This window comes from Pleurodeles waltl, chromosome 6 (genome assembly GCF_031143425.1).
Source record: "Pleurodeles waltl isolate 20211129_DDA chromosome 6, aPleWal1.hap1.20221129, whole genome shotgun sequence".
NCBI lineage: Eukaryota > Metazoa > Chordata > Amphibia > Caudata > Salamandridae > Pleurodeles > Pleurodeles waltl.
Window position 1 is genome coordinate 1,062,527,194 of NC_090445.1, and position 18,498 is coordinate 1,062,545,691.

The 18,498-nt window shown below is 43.7% G+C and overlaps 1 protein-coding gene across 4 annotated transcripts in view; it reads left to right on the top strand.

The window, feature by feature from the left end:
* Window positions 1-18,498, top strand: part of SH2D5 (SH2 domain containing 5) — a 195,693-nt gene that overhangs the window by 72,529 nt on the left and 104,666 nt on the right. For 3 of the 4 annotated variants that reach the window (XM_069240032.1, XM_069240027.1, XM_069240031.1), the window contains exon 1: window positions 18,127-18,210. The exons of the other annotated variant lie outside the window; for it this stretch is intronic. The gene's annotated coding sequence lies outside the window, so the exon portion shown is untranslated. Of the gene's footprint in view, window positions 1-18,126; window positions 18,211-18,498 lie in introns of those variants that run through there. 4 annotated transcript variants of the gene reach the window in all.

An 18,498-nucleotide genomic window follows, 5' to 3' on the forward strand; every position in this document is an offset into this window, starting at 1 on the left:
GTTTAGGTTTAGTGCGCCTTCTGTAAGTGCTACAGCTCTGGCTCATTTCATAGAGTAAGCGGGCAGGTTTCCTTTGGCTGGAGCTACAGATTTTCTGTGAATTCTCAGGTCTCAATTTTTCTAATTGCTAATACAAAGTTATTCGTTGAAGTTGCAGCTATTAGTATCTATGCCCAATCTTTTTCATTTTTTTTATTCTGAAATGTGTTATATTATGTTGTGGTTTGCTTTTCCAGTACTGATGCATTTTAACAATACGTTTTTTGCTGCTATTTCTAATTGCCTCACGGGGAGATGGTGTGATCCAGTTTCAGAAGAAGTTTTGCAACATGGATAATGACTGTTTTTGAAATGTTCTATATTATGTTGTGATTTGTACCTTTGGCACTGCCTGCATTTTAATATCAAAGCTTCTCCTAGCTTCACTGTTTACACTTTAAGGTCAAAGCTTCTAATGGTTCAGGGGCGATGTTCCGTTCTCATTCTAGATACTGTTTCTCATTTAGAATGTGCACTTTCAGCACTGTTACATCGTAACAATAATTTTTTTTCAGCCATTTTCAACTGTCTTGAAGGGGAGGTGGTCTGATTCTGCTTCTGATAATGTTTCATAGTGATGGTTTCTATCCTCTTAACATTGGTGATGCTGCTATTTGAGCAACTGCCCAAACATGACAATATGAAATGTGCTATATTAAGTTCTGGTTTGCAATTGTGGTACTGCTGCACTTTATTATTAGGTTTTTGTCATCCTTCTAAATGTTTTGGGGGAGATGTTTTGTGAGTGTATTTTGTCGCTTTTTCTTGCTCAACAAAAATAAACATTAAAAAAACAGTGGGGAAATCATTGGATTTCTGAGGGATTACATTTACTATTTTCACACTAGTCTGTGTAACTGTTGGGAAAACATTGGGCTTCAGAGGAGTTACATTTACTATTCCCACTCCACTCTGTACAACAGTAGGGGGAGTGTTGGACTTCAGAAGGACTTCGGCGTGATTAAAGGCATTGTGGACCTCGTAGTTTGTATAAAAGCCAAAACAAACAGATAACATGAATATAAAAAATATATTTTTGTAACAAATCATGATGGTTATAAGCACATAACAGATTATTAAGTTGAGCTGTTTGTTTTGGCTTTTATACAAACTACGAGGTACAGAATGCCTCATTATGGGCAAAACGGACTCTCCACTATTTAATGAGAATAGAAGGAGGACTCACTGACCATGCGCAGGACTCTCAATGAGTTGAAACATGTTAGTGGTGGCTGAAACATTCTAATAAAGAAATTATATTGGGAACTTTTGGAGTGCTGTGAATAACTTTTATATCTATATATATATTTAACAGTTTACATGATTATCAAGCAATTTATTAATTAGCGATTAATTATTTGTTTTTTAATTAACTTCCCACTCTAATCCACCACAAACCTAGCAGCCCACACTTAAAATATAACTAAAATAAATCTATATAACACAATTACATAATTAACAATCAATTAAATAATTATTAATACATTAATGAATGATTGTTAATTATTCCTTACTTAACTTCCCACTCTATGCCCTACAAGCCCAGCAGCCTACACCTTATATATAACTTAAAAAGACAGTTATTACACAATTTACAAAATTAATAATCAATGAAATAATTTATAAACTAATAATCAATTGTTAAATTATTTATACGTAATAAACCTTCCACCCTCTACCCCTACAGCCCTGCAGGCCAACATAATATATGACTAAAAATATAATTAATACACAATTTACATACTTAATTAATTAAAAAAGTAATAATAAATTAATAGTTAATTATTACTTAAATTCCGACCCTGTACCCCTACAAACCCAGCTACCCACTCCTAATATGTAACTTTAAAAATATAATTATTACACAAATTTCATAATTATTAATCAATTAAATAATTAATAGTACATTAATACTTAATTGTTAATTAACTATATTTCATTAACTTCCCACCCTATAGTGCTGCAAACCTAGCAACCCACTATGACACTATAAATTACTATTAGCAGTTAACTTAAGAATTATAAATCACTTAAAATTACAAACTATATTTACAAATATTAACAATTATACAATCAATATTTTTTAAACTCAATTAGCATTTACAGCACAGTACATCAGAAATATTTAAAGGACACACGACAAGCATACCACCAAATGGCACCAAAGTGAAACATTCCATCAACTCCTCCCTCATCATTCCTGCCCCACCACCCATACAGGCTACATCATTTTAGGTTTCATGTATCGCATCCAGGTTTCCATACCACTCAACCTTCTACTATTACCACCTTGCAGTAAAATGGTGCCCATTTACTCTGCTCAGGGATATTGTTCCCCCTGGGATCTCAGACATGCAGCCCACCCAAACCATCTATACCGCTGGAACCCCCAGGGTCCTCTCTCTTGAGGGCATCATCTCTCAGTCACTGGGCTCTTTGTCTTGCCAAGGGTGCCAAATCCTTTCAACCTCGTGAGGGGATCCTCTAAATCTATATGCCAGCTCCCCCAGCCACATAAACCAACTGAGATTTGATTCTCATTCCAGCAGTGTTGGCAGGACTGGGCTTCCCCACAACCTGGCTATGTCTCTCCTTGCCACCACCCAGCCTACATTGTAAAAGAGCAGAGCATACCTCTTCAAGGTTTGCTCCTCCCAGATACCCAGTGCCACAAGCTGAAGCTTAAGCTCAATATGTATCACCACCACCTCTGTTAGCTGTGACTCCAGTTGCTCCCAATACTTATGAATTTGCGGGCATTATCATAGTGTATGGAAGAGTATACCTCTCTGACCACTGCTTCTCTGGCAGAGGGCAGAGTCGCATCTCCCCAATCTGTGTAGGTGTTACCACGAACAATAACAGGGAAAGTGGGCAATGCTGCCTTGTGCCTCTCCTGATCCTTACATCCCCTGACATCACTCCATGTACCTTCTCTTAGGCAACAGAGTCTTGGTAGAGCAATTTTACCCATCCCAGAAATTAACACTAAATCCCATTTTCTCTAAAACTGCCCCACAAGTATGTTCATTCCAGAGATTCAAACACTTTCTCTACATCTAATGACAATATTATCGCAGGCTCCTGAATCATCCCACTGCACACCAAACAGCCAAATACCTGCCAGAGATTGTGGTGTGTTGCCCTGTGCGGCATAATGCCTGACTGGTGTGCCTTCCCCAGGGTGTCCACTTTGCGCAAACTCTTTTCCAGGTGGTTGAGTGTCTCCACAATCTCTGAATCTGAAATCTTCGCTTCTATGGCATCCCGGTCCTCATCACTAGGCGTGGGCATCAGGAGATCCGGGACAAAGACAGACAGACCCTCTCAATTGTCATGAGCATAGGAGCTATGCACTTCGCTCACGTGGGATACCGCCACGCGAACAGTGGCCACCGGCGTCTCCACCAGGATTCCATCACCAGCCTTTAGACCCCTTATCCATTGCTGCCCCTCATCAAGTTTCGCAAGTCAGGCCAATAACTTTGCGGCCTTGTCACCAAATTCGTATATTCGCCCCTGCCTTGCCTGAAAACATCTGGTATTACTCTTGGGTCTTCTCAACTTCAGCTGCCTGCTCTAGAGATGGGCCAGCAGTGAACGCAGTCACGGACTCAACTAATTTGTTCACTAGGGCCACACATTCTCTCTCCCTTTTCTTGCCAATGTTATGGGGTATCAGGTGGCACTGTTTCATCATCTTGCAGGCCTCCCAGTGTCCAACACCATAGGACACTGTACTCTTATTTTAATCAAAATACCTAGTAGTCTCCGTAACCAACTGTTTCCTAGTACCCCAATCCGTGAGCTCCCAGGGATCGCATCTCCAGCCTCCTCTTCATGTCCTGCCAGGCCCCTAGAATGCCATCATCAGTGGGAAGTGATCTGAGATTCCCCGTGGTAGATATTGCACTGCCCCCCAGCTGGTGCCCAAGGAGTAATAGATAATCTATTCTGGAAAGGAACCTCACAGCATTGGCTGCATACGAGAACTGTCTGTGGTCTGGGTGCTGCTCACGCCACAGGTCCGTCAAACCCATAGACCCCAGAAATATCACCAGACGTGTATCCACCTTCAGAGGTATCTGGGACTGCGTCACTCTGTCCATGTCCCCACTCACGGTCAAATTAAGTTCCCCCTTAAGCATTGTGAAGGCATCCGTTTCTGCTACCAGCCAGTCTCTCATATGCATCAGGCCATTAGTTTGCAGGTCATGTGGGACATACCAAGAAACCACTGTAAAGGGGAGCCCATTCCAAGTTTCAGAGGCCGCTGCCGTGCACCCATCCTGAAAAGCCTATGTCTTCATCACCTGTAACGGGACTGACCTGAGAAGCAGAATCCCTACTCCCCTGGACCCCCCTCAAAATTTAGCATGTACCACTAATAGAAAGAGCCCTCCCTTAAAGAATGTACATCTGTTTCCGACTGGGGGGGGAGGGGTTCCTGCAATAACACTATCAATAGGGGATATCTGGATAAGAATTGTGTTACCACAGCTCTCTTGTCACTAGTGCCCAAACCATTATCATTCCGTGAAAGGACCCTTTGGCCCACCACTTTCCATTCCTGGGATTCATGCCCTACCGGGTCACTGCACCACATTCTGAGACATTTATACCTGATAGAATAAAACGTTGCTCCCATTACTGCTGTAAAACTGTAAAACAACCTCCCCCCCACCAACAAAAAACACCCCCTTCCCCACATCCTCTCGGGTGACCTCAAAACTACCCCACCATCCCCAATGCTTGAGGTGCCTGTCGCCCTCCTCAAATAATTCGGTGAACAGTCCTGTCTGAGAAAATCATTACTGAGATCCAGGGGCAGTTGGCAAGCAGCATCCTCCAACGCGAAACAACCAATCAAGCAATTAAGTCAGCCATCATGGGCTGTCACCACAGGAAGCTCCCACCGCCTCAAATTCTTCCACAGTGGCAAAGGACCCCCTGTCTGTGGTGTTCTTGTCAGCATCATTGTTCACCTCCAAAGTTGACCACCAGTTCCACACTGACCAAGCTTGGCCACCCTGTATTTCAGCCACCCCCTTCGCCTTGTCCATTTCAGCTTTGGTCTTGGTGGGGCAGCTTCCGGCCTCTATTGCTTTCACTGTCTTGGCCTCTGTGTTGTCCAGCTGCCCCTGCTGTTTGACCCTGGGAGATCCTGCACTCGGCATCTTTTTACCTCCAGCCAGTCCCAAACTTCAGCTGCTAATCCAAAGAAATGGGAGCCCTCCTAGTCTGTGAAATGGAACTTGGCAGGAAACAACAGTGCATATTTAAGATCCAGGGGCCTCAGCTGTTTCTTAACTTCAAAATACGACTTCCTCTGCCTCTGGACCTTGGTCGTGTAATCCGGATCGATTTTTTTTATAAATATTTTACTGAGCAAAGAAAATATGCAATATATAAATAGAATACGAATGGCTTAAAATATCCCGAAACTAAAGTCAAAGTGTTCACAAACTTAATCAGTGCAGCATATTTTGACAGTAAAAAACATATCTCGTAGCAAAGTTTTTGACCAGATTCCTAAAATACAACATCAGACAAACAGATGATGCGCTGAAACCCCGAATCCTAAAATCCCACAGTTAAATAAAAGTGAACATGTGCTTACGTGAACGAGTGCTCACGTAAACATGCACGAGTGCTAGAAAAAACAATACTCAAGTGCTGGTCTGCTAGAAAAAAAGCATAGACCTAATACCACCTTAAAAACAGAGACAGACGGGGCTAGGAGGGTAAGATCGTGAAAGGTCCCGATACTGTCTGTCACTGTAATACTAAAGTGAACCTGTGTAAACGTGCCAAAAAATAATAAGAGAGAATAACACCGTGGTGCCGAAGTTTATACTATTCCACTACCACTCCGGTAGCCCTGGCAATTAATACAGCTCCATCCCCACAATTTACAAAAGATTGAGCTAGTGCCATTATGACTGAATTCTCTTTAGGACCCCCACCTTTTTAGCATATGTCTCCTCAAACCTTCTTGTTCTAGACATTTTTTTTTTTAAAGTCTTCGTATGATGAGACCCGTTTTGTATGCTGGAATTGAAGAATCTGTGACCACGCCACAGAAAGTGCAATTGACAAAAATATTTGTGCTGGTTTACTCACTTGATTGCCCTGTGTTTGTCGAACAAAACCAAATAGAACCAGCGATGGCTCCCACTCTATGCCTACTCCCGTCCCAGCTAATGGCTGAAGAAAGATAATGCAAAAGGGCTCCAGCTTTGGGCAGGAGTAAAAAAATATTAAACTGCGCACCTCTTACTTACACCGAAAGCACTGATCCTCTAAAGAGCTAAACATTCTCTGGAGGGCTGCAGGGGTATAATGTGCCATCCACCGAGATAAGGATGACATTCTCTTAGTTTGCTGCTCTTAAGGCTTAGTGGCCTAAAAAAGAGATCCCTTTCCGGTCATCCTCAGAAAACCGGCTTTGCGTGGCTTCACCAATCTTCTCTAGGACAGATGTCAAGTACATCCATCCATGCTCCTTGATTGCGTAACAGCCTATGCCAGTTCCCTATACCTAAAAGGTTAGACCTAAAAGGCTAGACCTAAAAAGCGCCTACAACACAGGGTGTGTTTCTAAGTGGGGATCCAAATAATGGGATCTCAAAAAAGGAACAATCTGCTGGTAACTAAAAATGAATCGCTTACATGAATCACCTCATTGTGCAGAAATCTCCTTCCAGGTCATACATTTATCATGGAGTAAAAACTGTCCTAATTCCTTTAACCCAGAGTGGTACCAAAATTTAATGTGTGATGAAGAAAGTTGCAAGCCCGCATACCTGGCCTCAGGAGTGTAAAACCTGATAAGATTTTATTAGAACGACAAACGGGTACTCCAGCCCTATATTAGCTTATTTCTGTTTTTTGGTAATGTCGGGATCTTGATGTAGATGAAGACCAAAGGCCTTGAACCGGCCACCTGCATTATTACGCCTAAAAAAAATGTGTTAAACATTGCTCCTTCAGCTAATGTTCTGACCCGAATATCTAAAAGAGCTGCCTCATAGTAGGTCTGCACATGGGTGAGGGCCAGCCCGCCCTGTGCGGTCTCTAGCTGAAGCACTGAATACTTCACCGTAGGTGTTCTACGTTTCCATACAAACTGTCTAAGCATTGTGTCAAGATCGCTAAAAAATCTCTTAATTGTTTTAATGGGAATATTCAAAAATAAAAATAGTTAAAGTGGGAGAAAGGACCGCAGCTTTAAAAGCCTCCCACACAGAAAAAATTGAGGCAGTGCCACGGTTTAACTAAAAGCAGTCCCGCATAAACTGCAGCATATTGGCAAGCCATGCCTCATCAGATAATAAAGACCGATCCAACTGCCAACTAGGCCTCGCATTCCTTGATTCAGCTACCTTAAACATAATGGAGGCCACGGAGTGGTTGGAGAAAGAATTGGCCCATATGTAATAACCGAGCCTCTCAATACAGCGGGTAACCAAAAAAAACATTGATGCGGGACGCAGTGTGATATAGTTCTGAAAAACAAGTAAATTGAGTGATATTGGGATGATCACACCTCCAAGCATCAAATAGAACAAAATCATGCTTAATTACATCTGGGACCTTTTTGTATTTGGTTTAAGTTGTTTTTGCGACTTTTTCGAGGTGTCCAAGGCAAAATTCTGGATAAAATTAAAGTCTCCCGCCAAAACCAGGGGCCCAATAGCTCCCTTAGCAAACTTGTAAATCTGTGATAATGGGTCTGGGTCATCAGACAATGGACCATTAACTTGAACCTTCAACCATAGCCACTTACCCTTGGACGTGCTAGTCAAGGCCTTTCCCCAAAAGGATTCTCACCTCCTTTACTGCCAGACCTGCAGAAAAAAGGTTTACGCATATTTTTTAGGAATATGAATTTTTTGGCTGTTAGTCTTAAGATGAGTTTCCTGTAGGAATATAACATGTGGACGGAAAGCCTCTAAGCAGGTTAACACTTGCTCATATTTCCGTCTGTTTGAAATAACCGTTTATAGTACAAGATATACATCTAATTTCACATCCTATTACAAATAGCGTCCTGTTTTTAAAAAGCGACCTTGCACTGATCTTTGCTCAGTAACACAAACCTATACTCAAATCTGTTCTTTTTATAGTATGTGAACCCCGCCCCCCCACAAATCCACCCAAACTTGAAATAACAAAGAAAGAACATAAAACACAAAACAAAAAACCCTAGCAGGAGGAGAATTACTCACATTACCCCTCCTACAATATAACACCTTGAACTGAGTGCCACGGCTTGCACCCTGTGGCGACTGTGACCCCCCTCATGCCATAGAAATACATTTTGAAGGGGGGGGGGAATCCGACCAGTGAACTTTAAACAAATTAGCCAAGCTAAATCTCTAAGCAAAGCTAAACTAAATTAAACACAAGTCAGCATCAAATCTTCTGATTAGCACCTTAAGGTCACACATTGGTCAATCTCAAAGTGTGTGCTGAAACTTCTATACCTCCGCAATGCTGATGAAATGCGAAGGTTGCCCCCTGGCCAAAATCCGAGAATTAAAATATATGCAATTAATAACCCAACCAGACAAACAGAAGCATGATTTAGTAGGTAATCATAAGTCATAGGTAGCCATAAGTTCTGAAAACCTCTGATTGATACCTTAAGTTACCCACTGGGCACATTGAAAACCTCATGCAGAAGCTGCTGTGTCTCTGTGACATTGGTAAAAAAATGTAAATGTCCCCCAGCCAAGACCATTAGTTTGGAATGTTGCACGATTGATGCTTGCAATCCCCAGGCCTTAAATGAGTGCATCAGTTTCAAAAAGTGTTTTCTTCTGCAGGCTACTGAAGCAGGCATATCATAAAACATGCGACATTAGGGGATCTCTGATGTGAAAAATTGTTTGCGATGGATAGCCTCTGCCAACACCTTTTCTTTGATCCGATAGTTCATGAAATTCACCAAAATACTCAAAATAGTGCACAAGAACTTCTCTCCAGGAGAGAATTGGGGCAGCACACAATGGGACTTTGTTATCGATAAATCCCCAGAATAATCAGGAAGGACCTGGGATCTGATGAAGGAATCGACCCACTGAACAACTTGCTGGCCCTCACAATCCTCTGGAATCCTGCAATACGCAAATTGGAACGTCAAGAATGGTTTTCATGCTCCTCAAGCTTGACCTAGAGAGACAAATTCTGCTTCTCAAGCTGGATGACATGCTTTTAGATAGATGAAACTTGGCCTTCAAGTTGCAACACTCTGGCCTCCGCCTCCTTGAGATTTTCCGTAAACAGGGACTTTGTCTCCTTGATTTTTGCAAGCCTCACATGCAGAGAAGCCACTTCAATGACCTGTGATGCCTTGAGATTCCTAATCTCATTGTGTATCATATTGAGCAAACTTTTGGATAGTTTGCATAGTTACTACCTTTTCCGAAGAGGGTTGAAGCTGCACCTCCTGCTGGTCACACCCCATGATGGTAGGCGCAGACACCTGAAGGATTGTAGCCTGAGGACCAGTCAGCTGTGTCTGTAATACGATGGGGCTTGAGGTAGAGGCTGATTCTATCTGGAGGGTAGCTGGTTGCATGGGTTCTGTATCACCAGAACTCATTTCCCCCTTGAAGAACAGGGGATAGTCTTCAGCCTTACCAGCCTGACTAGCCTCGCTGGTAGTTGGTGATCCAGAAGCTAAGAGAGAAGGAGAACCAGCTGACTCTCTAGGGGTGTTAAAGGAGTCTGTACTTTTAACCTTTGCCTCTGCCATCAAGGAATCCTGCATTGGTCCCACTGGGGAGCCCATCCCCTGCACTGCAGCTCTGGCACCTTCCCTCACCTCCTGATGACCCGATCGCTGAAGGACATCTTCAGGACTAGAAGGATTAGAGGGCATCTTGGTCTTCTTACAAGAGTGTGGGCTATGATTTGCTCTTGTAACAAGCTGCTCTGCCAAATTATTGTTTCCTTGGATCAGGGTGGAAGAATCCAGTCTTTCTGCAGTGCCCTCACACATAAAGGGGGTCATTACGAGTGTGGCGGTCTCAAGACCACTAGATTACAGCCCTTAGACTGCCAGGGAACTGCCAGCTCTGCCAGGATCATGGATCCTGGTGGCTTGGCGCTGGCAGAGACTGTAATCTGCAGATTACTACTTGGTTCTCTGCCAGACTTTTTGTGGCAGTAACACCGCCATAAAAAGGCTGGCTGAGAACTGGTGCAGGGGGCCACAAGGGTGCCCTGCACAGCCCATGCACTCGGCATGGGCAGTGCAGGGGCCATCCTGCCCAGCACCCTCGCAATGTTCACTGTCTGCTTTGCAGACAGTGAACATTGCGAGAGCTCTGCTGCACCATGCTGGCTACAGCATTGTAGATGGCTCGATGACGGTTATTAAACCTGTTTCCCTCTAGGCCGGCGGTGGAAACTCAGGTTTCCGCCGGCCGACCTAGCCAGAAACCCATAATGACTCCGGCGGTGAGATCGACGCGTAGGCAGTGGCCACCCTGTTGGGAGTTTGGCGGACGGACTTTCCTGTCCGCTAAACTCGAAATGAGGCCCACAGTGTTTCCTCATTCCTTCTTTTAAAAAAAAAATATATATTTCTCTTTTTTCCTTTCCCCCCCAGCTCCAGTCAAAAGGCAGCAAATATCATAACAGGGGATGCTGGGCTGCAGCAAGCTGTAGAAAGCCCCATAGATGGGAAAATAAAGTGATACAGGTGATAACTTAGGCAGTAAGGGACAGACGGCAGGCATGTCCTCAGGAAGTTAACCAAACTCATTCAGCTACAGTCACCAATTAATTAATACTGGACAAAAGGAGCAAGAGGGAGTTCAGCAACGCAGTGTCTCTTCCATCCACCATAAGCATCCATGATAAGTTCAGCCGTTGCTCCTCTACGCCTTGTTGCACCTCAGTTAAAGCCAGAAAGTAAATGAATGAATAGCCTGAGTATGCCAGAGATGTCTAACTCTCCACAAATGTTTTAGGGAATCCCCAGCATCCAGTACCATAGAGGAATAACTGAATAGGTCCAGGCATTACTGCCAGGAGACTTTCAGCGCGCTTCAAATATTAAGCTCCTTCAGTGCGACCTTCCATGTGCTTCAGGGACTTCAAGACTGCAGAAACCAGAGTGGAGCAGAGCCAAGACAAATTAGGCTGCCCTGCCTGCATTGCCCCTGTTGCCTGCCGCCTCTCACTTGCCTTTTACCTTGTGGCTCATATCTCCTCCAGCGTGCCTCCAAACTCCAAACTCCGATCTCCTGCCTCATACAGCCATTTTCTCTGTTGATAGCCCACCAATGCAGCAGAGGCAAGTCTCTTTGCAGCCTATTAGTGCATCCCACAGTGTCTTCAATCGTGCGCGGCTCAGGCATTCTAGCCCAGAAGCTGTCAATGCATGTCTCGGGGAGAGTACCAGTTACCGCCTCAGCAGTGGAACATGCAGGATCCGCCAACTGCTGGCCCAGGACCATCGATCCAGATAGATGTTGAACAGTCCACCATCTAGCTGTCAAGGCCATTGAACCCTTGCCACCTGCAGGATGTGGTTCCAGTCTCGGAAATTCAGGAGCTGCGCCACAATGGCCCGCGAGGAGGCACCTGGGACCGAGGGCCATCCCGGCACCCTGTGCCTCCTTTCCGCAGTAAACCGCCTTGATGGTTTTCCTTCCGCCACGCCCAACCAGTCTTCAACATACAATGCAGTGAACAGGCCCTCTGCCCATTCCAGAACCCCCACCAGGCAAATGTTGCTTCAGCGATAGCGACCTTCCAGGTCATTCAGTTTCAACTCCATAGATTATACAAACAATAATAACACATAAAATTAATATATGAACTACAACACATAAAGATAATTGTATAATTATATTTTTATGACTATAATATTAAAAACGATAATAACACTGATATTCTTGACAACGATATTACTACACATTAAAAGTCGGTATTCTCAACAGAGATATTTCTGCATCACAATATGTTTGTATCACAATGTTTTTTTCCTGTTTTTTCTGTAACTTGATATTTAAAACTCAATATTTTGTCCAAATAGTATGCTAGGCAAAGTATTTCAGTTTAAAAGGAGACATGTAGCTTAAAGAGAAATTGAAAAAGCACCACTCTCAGCTTCCCTCTTTTGTACTAACTGTTGAAAGTGTGTTTCTACAAGTCATTTTACAAGGTTGTTACACAAATATGATTTATTATCAAGTGTTTCTAACAATATATTCAAAATAAAGAAGGAAGAATAGAATGAGAAAATAAACTTTATAGTAAAACATCCAAATATTGTTATCTTTATCGTTGTAATTCTTTTAAAAATGTGCATATGGTACTTTTTGAAGTCATGCATATTTTATGAAAAATTCTACATTTTACACCACTGGGAGCCATTGGTATGCCATTGTCACTGACAAACCAAATTTTCAAAGGTGCAAGTTATCTAATGTCAGCTAGAAATGCAAGCATCTCAGTGCATTAAAAATCAGTGCTTATAATATGACTACATCTGAAGCAATTTTGATCCATTTCGGCTTTTAAAGCCAAAGGTGTTGTATTGTGAATAAACCCACTATATGTTACACTCCACAGTAATTAAATATAAATTCCAAACAAAGGGGCATATTTAAAAGGTCCTTGTGCCACCTTAGCGTAATTTTCTTTACGTTAAGGCAGTGCTAAGGTGGCCTTTTTCCATGCCATGTTTACAAAGTGGTGCAATGCATGTATTGCAGTACTTTGTAACCCCTTGCGCCACACTATGCCTGTGCCAGGCATAATGTATGCAAGGTGGTGTTCCGGTGCTAGGAGGCCCGCAAAAATGGCACATATTATAAATATGGTGCAAACATGGTGTTGTTAGGTGCTAGTGGGCGGGCGCAGAAAAAGTGGCGCAAAAGCTCTGATGCACCACTTTTTCTTAAATATGGGCCAAAGTTTATTACTAGGAGCCTGTACAGTGCGAGTATACTGTATTTGCAGGTGACCGCCTGAGGACGGAGAAATGGGGGTGGTGTGGGTCCAGTGAAGGTGCAATAAAACAATTATCTTGTACACAGATGTATACAAAATTGCCAACTCATTTCTTGCTCGTAACATTATATCAATGTCTACGGGAATCATCGTAGCACGTTTTACAACGTATAAAGTAATCTACTATCAAAATGATGTTATGAGAAAGCAGGCAGGCATGGGCATGTGTAGAAAAGGAGGAAGCAACATGTTCAAACACAGTTGCGGCGTGCGGAAGGGGCGGGGTGGCGCGCAGGGGAAGATGAAATTTTGTTTAATTTTTTTTTTAAATAAACACTTACCTTGCTTGCCGCCACCGCACCGCTCCATCCGCTTCTGTGCTGCAGGCACAGGCTCCCCACCTGCCCTGTGGCCAATCCTGCTGCCTCTCAGAGCAGCATCAGGATTGGCTGGGAGTGCCGAGCTAGGGTGCTCCCAGGCAGACTGTGCATGCTCTCTCCAGCCCGGCAACTGTGTTGCTAGGCTAGAGAGAGCCTACTGCGCATGTGTGTTTGTCCGGCCTGAGACGGCCAGCCAAATGTACATGTGCACTGAGGGGGAGTGCACAGCACTCACTACTTGTCACCCCTGTGGGCCCACCCCTTTACAAGAAAACAATAATAAACACAGTTTTGTCGCTGCCACTGCTGGCGGGGGCAACACTCCTCCGCCCTAATGGAGGAGTTGCCCCTGTTCAAACACATTTTTGGTTTAACGTAAGCATCACATGACCAGTCTGCAGACGTCAACCCCAACAGATGGATCCCCATTCCCTGTGTGCTCAGATGATAGTTTTCAGTTCACCTTCTAAAAGAGCAGTGTGGGTCACAGTCTCCATTTTAAACTAAGAAGGCAAAAAAGGCATAGCTTGTTGTGGTTGATTCAGGTCAGGCAGAGCAACTGACCTCCCCACAACTTTAAATGTAAGTTAATTAAAATCATTACAAATCTTTGAAGGTGGGTTCAGCTGGAGGGGGACAGCAGCTTTCATATCTGCTGTGGTTTTGGGAACTGGTTGAACTGTTCACACTTGAACCAGAAGCAAGACTGACTAGTCACAATCAGGGCTTTATGTGGACCAGGTCGCAGACCTGGTAGTAGTTCAAAAAGGATATTGAAACAAGTCCTTTTGGGACCCTATATTCATGACCTTAACTTCAAAGGCAGAAATATCTATTTTTGAACAATGAATGTAAACATCTTTAATGTAATCCCTGTCATCAATTTTGTTCATCTTTATATTTAACATGTTTGATTTTATGTTGCATTCCCTAAGAGTGTAACCTAGTTCCAGGATTCTGTGCTTTTGTATTTCTTTTCGTGTAGGCTACTTCTCTTGCATATTGCATACTTTGAACTGCTTCGCCTCTAGGTGTTTATAGGGCCATGACTGACAGCTCTGGATTTGAAGCTAAAGGAAGTGTGAACCTATCACAGTGCCCGTCGGTGGATCGAAATGGTGTTCAGAATAGATAATCATCCAATTCTTGCATACATGCCAACGTTTTAGTAAAGGAAAGTGGGAGATTTGGAAATTATGAGAATCCATTTTCCCCTTTGCTTCTTGTTGAAGCAGAGGCAATTGTAGGCAGGAGACAGTTAAAATCAAGCCATTTTTGCTACTAACATCAGGAGTCTCCTGCCTAAATCGGGTCTGTTGGAATGAATGTTCTTGGCCTCTCTGAAGAGCGCAGAGAGACTTGGTCACGTATTCCAGTTTCTATTGTAATCCTGTACAATTGTGTAGCGGTGCATAGCTGTCAAGAAAGTCGAAAGTAAAACAAAACACAGTGCTTATAGGTGAGTGGGTTTGTTGTGTATTTAGGGAGTGGTGAAGTGAAGAATATGTCAGTAAGTGCTTTCAGGAGAGTATGAAAAGAGGGCGCTGAAGAGGAAAGATATGAGGTGTAAGATATGCAGATGGACAATATTTTAACAGTAAAAGGGTGCACATATCTAACATAGAGTGAGCAGAACAGAAGTGAAAGACACTCTGAAGACCACTACCCTTTCCACCGGCCTCAATAATGTTTAATTCACAGTCTCAAAATTTCAGAATTGAAACATTTTCTAAATTATTTACAACAAAATTATGGTTGTTACTCATTTATCTTAAACACCTAACAACAATTAACGAAGCCAATAGTCTTGGATGGTTTTAGGTGTATGTTGGTTGTATTTTAGCTGGATACAATAACAGAAAGCTCAGAGAGGCACAAAAATACCATGTATCGGGTGGCATACTACAGAAATCACAGAAATATAGTTTACGTCTATAATGCATGCCCTTAATTACACAGGCAATGCCATTTTTAGAGACCCCCTACTTTTTTCATCCCACTTAAAGCTCTGGTCACAGTCAATAAATGTGTCCTTGCAATCCATTATACTCACCCGCACGCTTCTCCAGGGCTGCCTTTGAGAACGAGAGACGTGATCTCTCTGATTACCCACAGTGAAGGGTGGCCCCATCCAAATCTTTTGTTTTGGGACTGTGTCAGTTTCTTCAGCCAACACTCTAACCTCACCTTGATACTCAACTCCTTTAGTGCACATCTTTGCCCTGTATATGCCAAGCGAATGTTCATTATCTACACTGAGCCGGCCCACTCTCAACCAACCAAAAGCTGCTAGTGGTCTAGCAGGCAGGAATAGTAAAGTGTTATTTGGAGCCTTGGAATATGTTGTGGCATATGGAGCATTTGAAGTAGTCAAGGTACAACTCCCACTGGCATGAGTGACAGCATTTGAATTGATTCAATTTCTTCACAATCCTGCCTCACCTCTGCCCCTCACCAACATGAGGCCCTTGCTCTTGCAGCAAGGTGCCCTGCAAGATTCTTGTTTCCTTGGGTCAGAGCGGAAGAATCCAGGCTTTCTGCAGTGCCCTGAGACATAAAGGGGGTCTCAAGACCGCTACATTACAGCCACTGTGGTTAGACTGCTAGAGAACGTCCAGCTCTGCCAGGATCACGGATCCTGGCGGTGGCGGAGATCGTAATCCGCAAATTACTACTTTTTTCTCTGCCAGCCTTTTCGTGGCAGTAACACGGCCATGAAAAGGATGGTGGAGAACAGGCGGAGGGGGGGAACAGGTCCAATGCACTGTGCATCTGGCCTGATCTGTGCACGTGAGCAGTTCTTGGCCTGCCACTCCTTTCAGTAACAGTGCTGATGCTGTATTACAATTACAACGAGAAATTAAAAAATAAGCACCCGCATGCCAAAAATACTGGTCCACCACCTAATCAAAACTGACCCATAACACCCTAAAAACAGTTACTCAGCTGGTACTGCCAGATAGGCCAGTCCAACCCATTAAACTCAGCCATCCTCTCTGCCTTAGCCACTTAAACGGCCGCATGGTGCCTTTCTGCCAAATCTACATTTTTTATATCAGAGACTTCCCTCAGTTTCTTAGTTTGAGGAGTGAAATCCTATGGTCCTAAATTATTGCCAGGGCTCAGTCCCATGCCGAACTGATCAGTGTGGTTTCATTTTTTTTGTTTCTTGGTCTTGGCCAAACTGCTTTTATGCATATTGGATCACTAGATGCTCTCATAGGTAGGTCCACTCAGGAAGAACAGTGGATAATGAGGCTCTACGTGCGGAAGCGGAGGAGGAATGTGAATGTCTAGTTGCAGGCACTACCACCCCATGTGGGAGCAACTGGAGCTGCTTGCCCTGGGCTACAATCTAAACTGGGCACCACAGTTCAGCTCACAAGAGATCTAGGAAAACAAGGCCTGAAAGTGATAATATGATGTTAGAATTAGCAAACGATGTTTTGCAGGACCGGCCTGTTGAAGCAAATTTGTGGGTTCTTCATGGCCGAGTTGCACTGCCATGTGTCACTGTTGCTTCTGTTTTAAATGAATAGTATTGTGTGCCTTGCTCCACAAAATGTGTTAGTTGCACACTGAGGTTCTTATCTTTTTAAATATTATAGATTAGCTCTGATTGACTTGCGTTGGCGGAACAGTGTCAGGGATACATTAAAGAAGTGGAATAGGAAGGTCTATGTCAGCGCTGAGGTGCTATGGTAGAGCAGTTTCAGGGATGTATTAATGGAGTTGCATGGGCTACTTCATGGCAGATTTGTGGTGCATTACAAGCGCGGTGTGTGGGTCTCCGATGCTGAATTGCAAATGAACTACATCTCGGGAACTAGGTACACTCGCCGAGCAGTCTATAGGCATTAGTAATCTTTTGAGTATCGAGGAGCAGGTGCCTATGAGATGGCCAGGGCCATGTGAGCAGTGCAGGAGAGGGCAGCAGTGTGGGAAAGGGAAAGTAGTGGTAAGTGGAAGAGAAAGGGAGGCACGGGGTACAGACAGTGTTCAATGTAAAGTATGCATAAAATAGACAGAGTCCCAGGATAGATGTAAGTCATGGGGGGGGGGAGGAAACGGGTGTGGAAAAGGGGGGATGTCTGGGGATTATGGACAGGGGAAAAAATGAAGACTTAAATAATAAGTGTAAACAATTAAAAAAACCACCCTCATCTGGCACAGTATTGGTTGTGGGGACTTTTTCCTTCAGATATCACAAGGCCTGTGACAGCCCTAGGTGCCGGTGCCACATATGCCCTTTGACTTATTTTGCTTTCGATGCGATTCAACGGGTCGGACTGGTTTATGGGGCAGTCTAACAGTGCCCGAAGGGCTGGCCCAAGAGGTCAGCGTGTGGGCCTTTTTTCTGGGTATTTGTGAGCTTGTTTTATTGCCTGGTGGCTTGGGTCTTACGGTAAATTTCGCTGGTGTTATCACAAACAAGGCAGCTGCATCAAGGTGTCCCACACGAGGGCTCCAAATGGCAACAAACTGCCCCAAAAAATGTCCTGGTTGCTAGCGGAAAGGAAGTGCCAAAGAAGGAAAACGGACCTTTTGCCCGGGGCTTCGGAAATCCTTGCAGTAGAGGTACGTATAATGCTATCTCATTAGTCAGACAAAAAAGGGTGTGAGAAAGGAAAGCCAAGTCTATCGATGAGGAGGGGCGGGAGGAAGGGGAGGTAGGAGGTCTGAGGGCGGGGCCGCCCCCTGCTCTGACTTCCCTTTAGCTGACTTTTCAGGGCTGAGCCAACCCTTCCTCTTCAGAGAAAGATCTCTCAGGTGTGCGAACTGGAGGCGGAAGAACCGAGATGAAGAATTTACAAAGGTAGGCGACATTTCTTATTGCGTGCTGAGTAAAAATGCTTCTGCATTGCCGAGGGTGGGCTTTTGATCTGGATGTGAATATTTCCATTTATTCGTAGTGTTGATATTATGTGGCGTTCCTTTTTCATGTTAAGATTTTCGAAGTACTGCCACTCTTATCCAAGTTGATTTTCGGTATGCTTTACAGGTACCGAACTCAAGATGACAACTCTTTCCAGTAGAAACTTTACCCATACAATACTAAACAAAGTTCGGATCAACAATTCTAAAAGACATCCCTGAGGAAAGG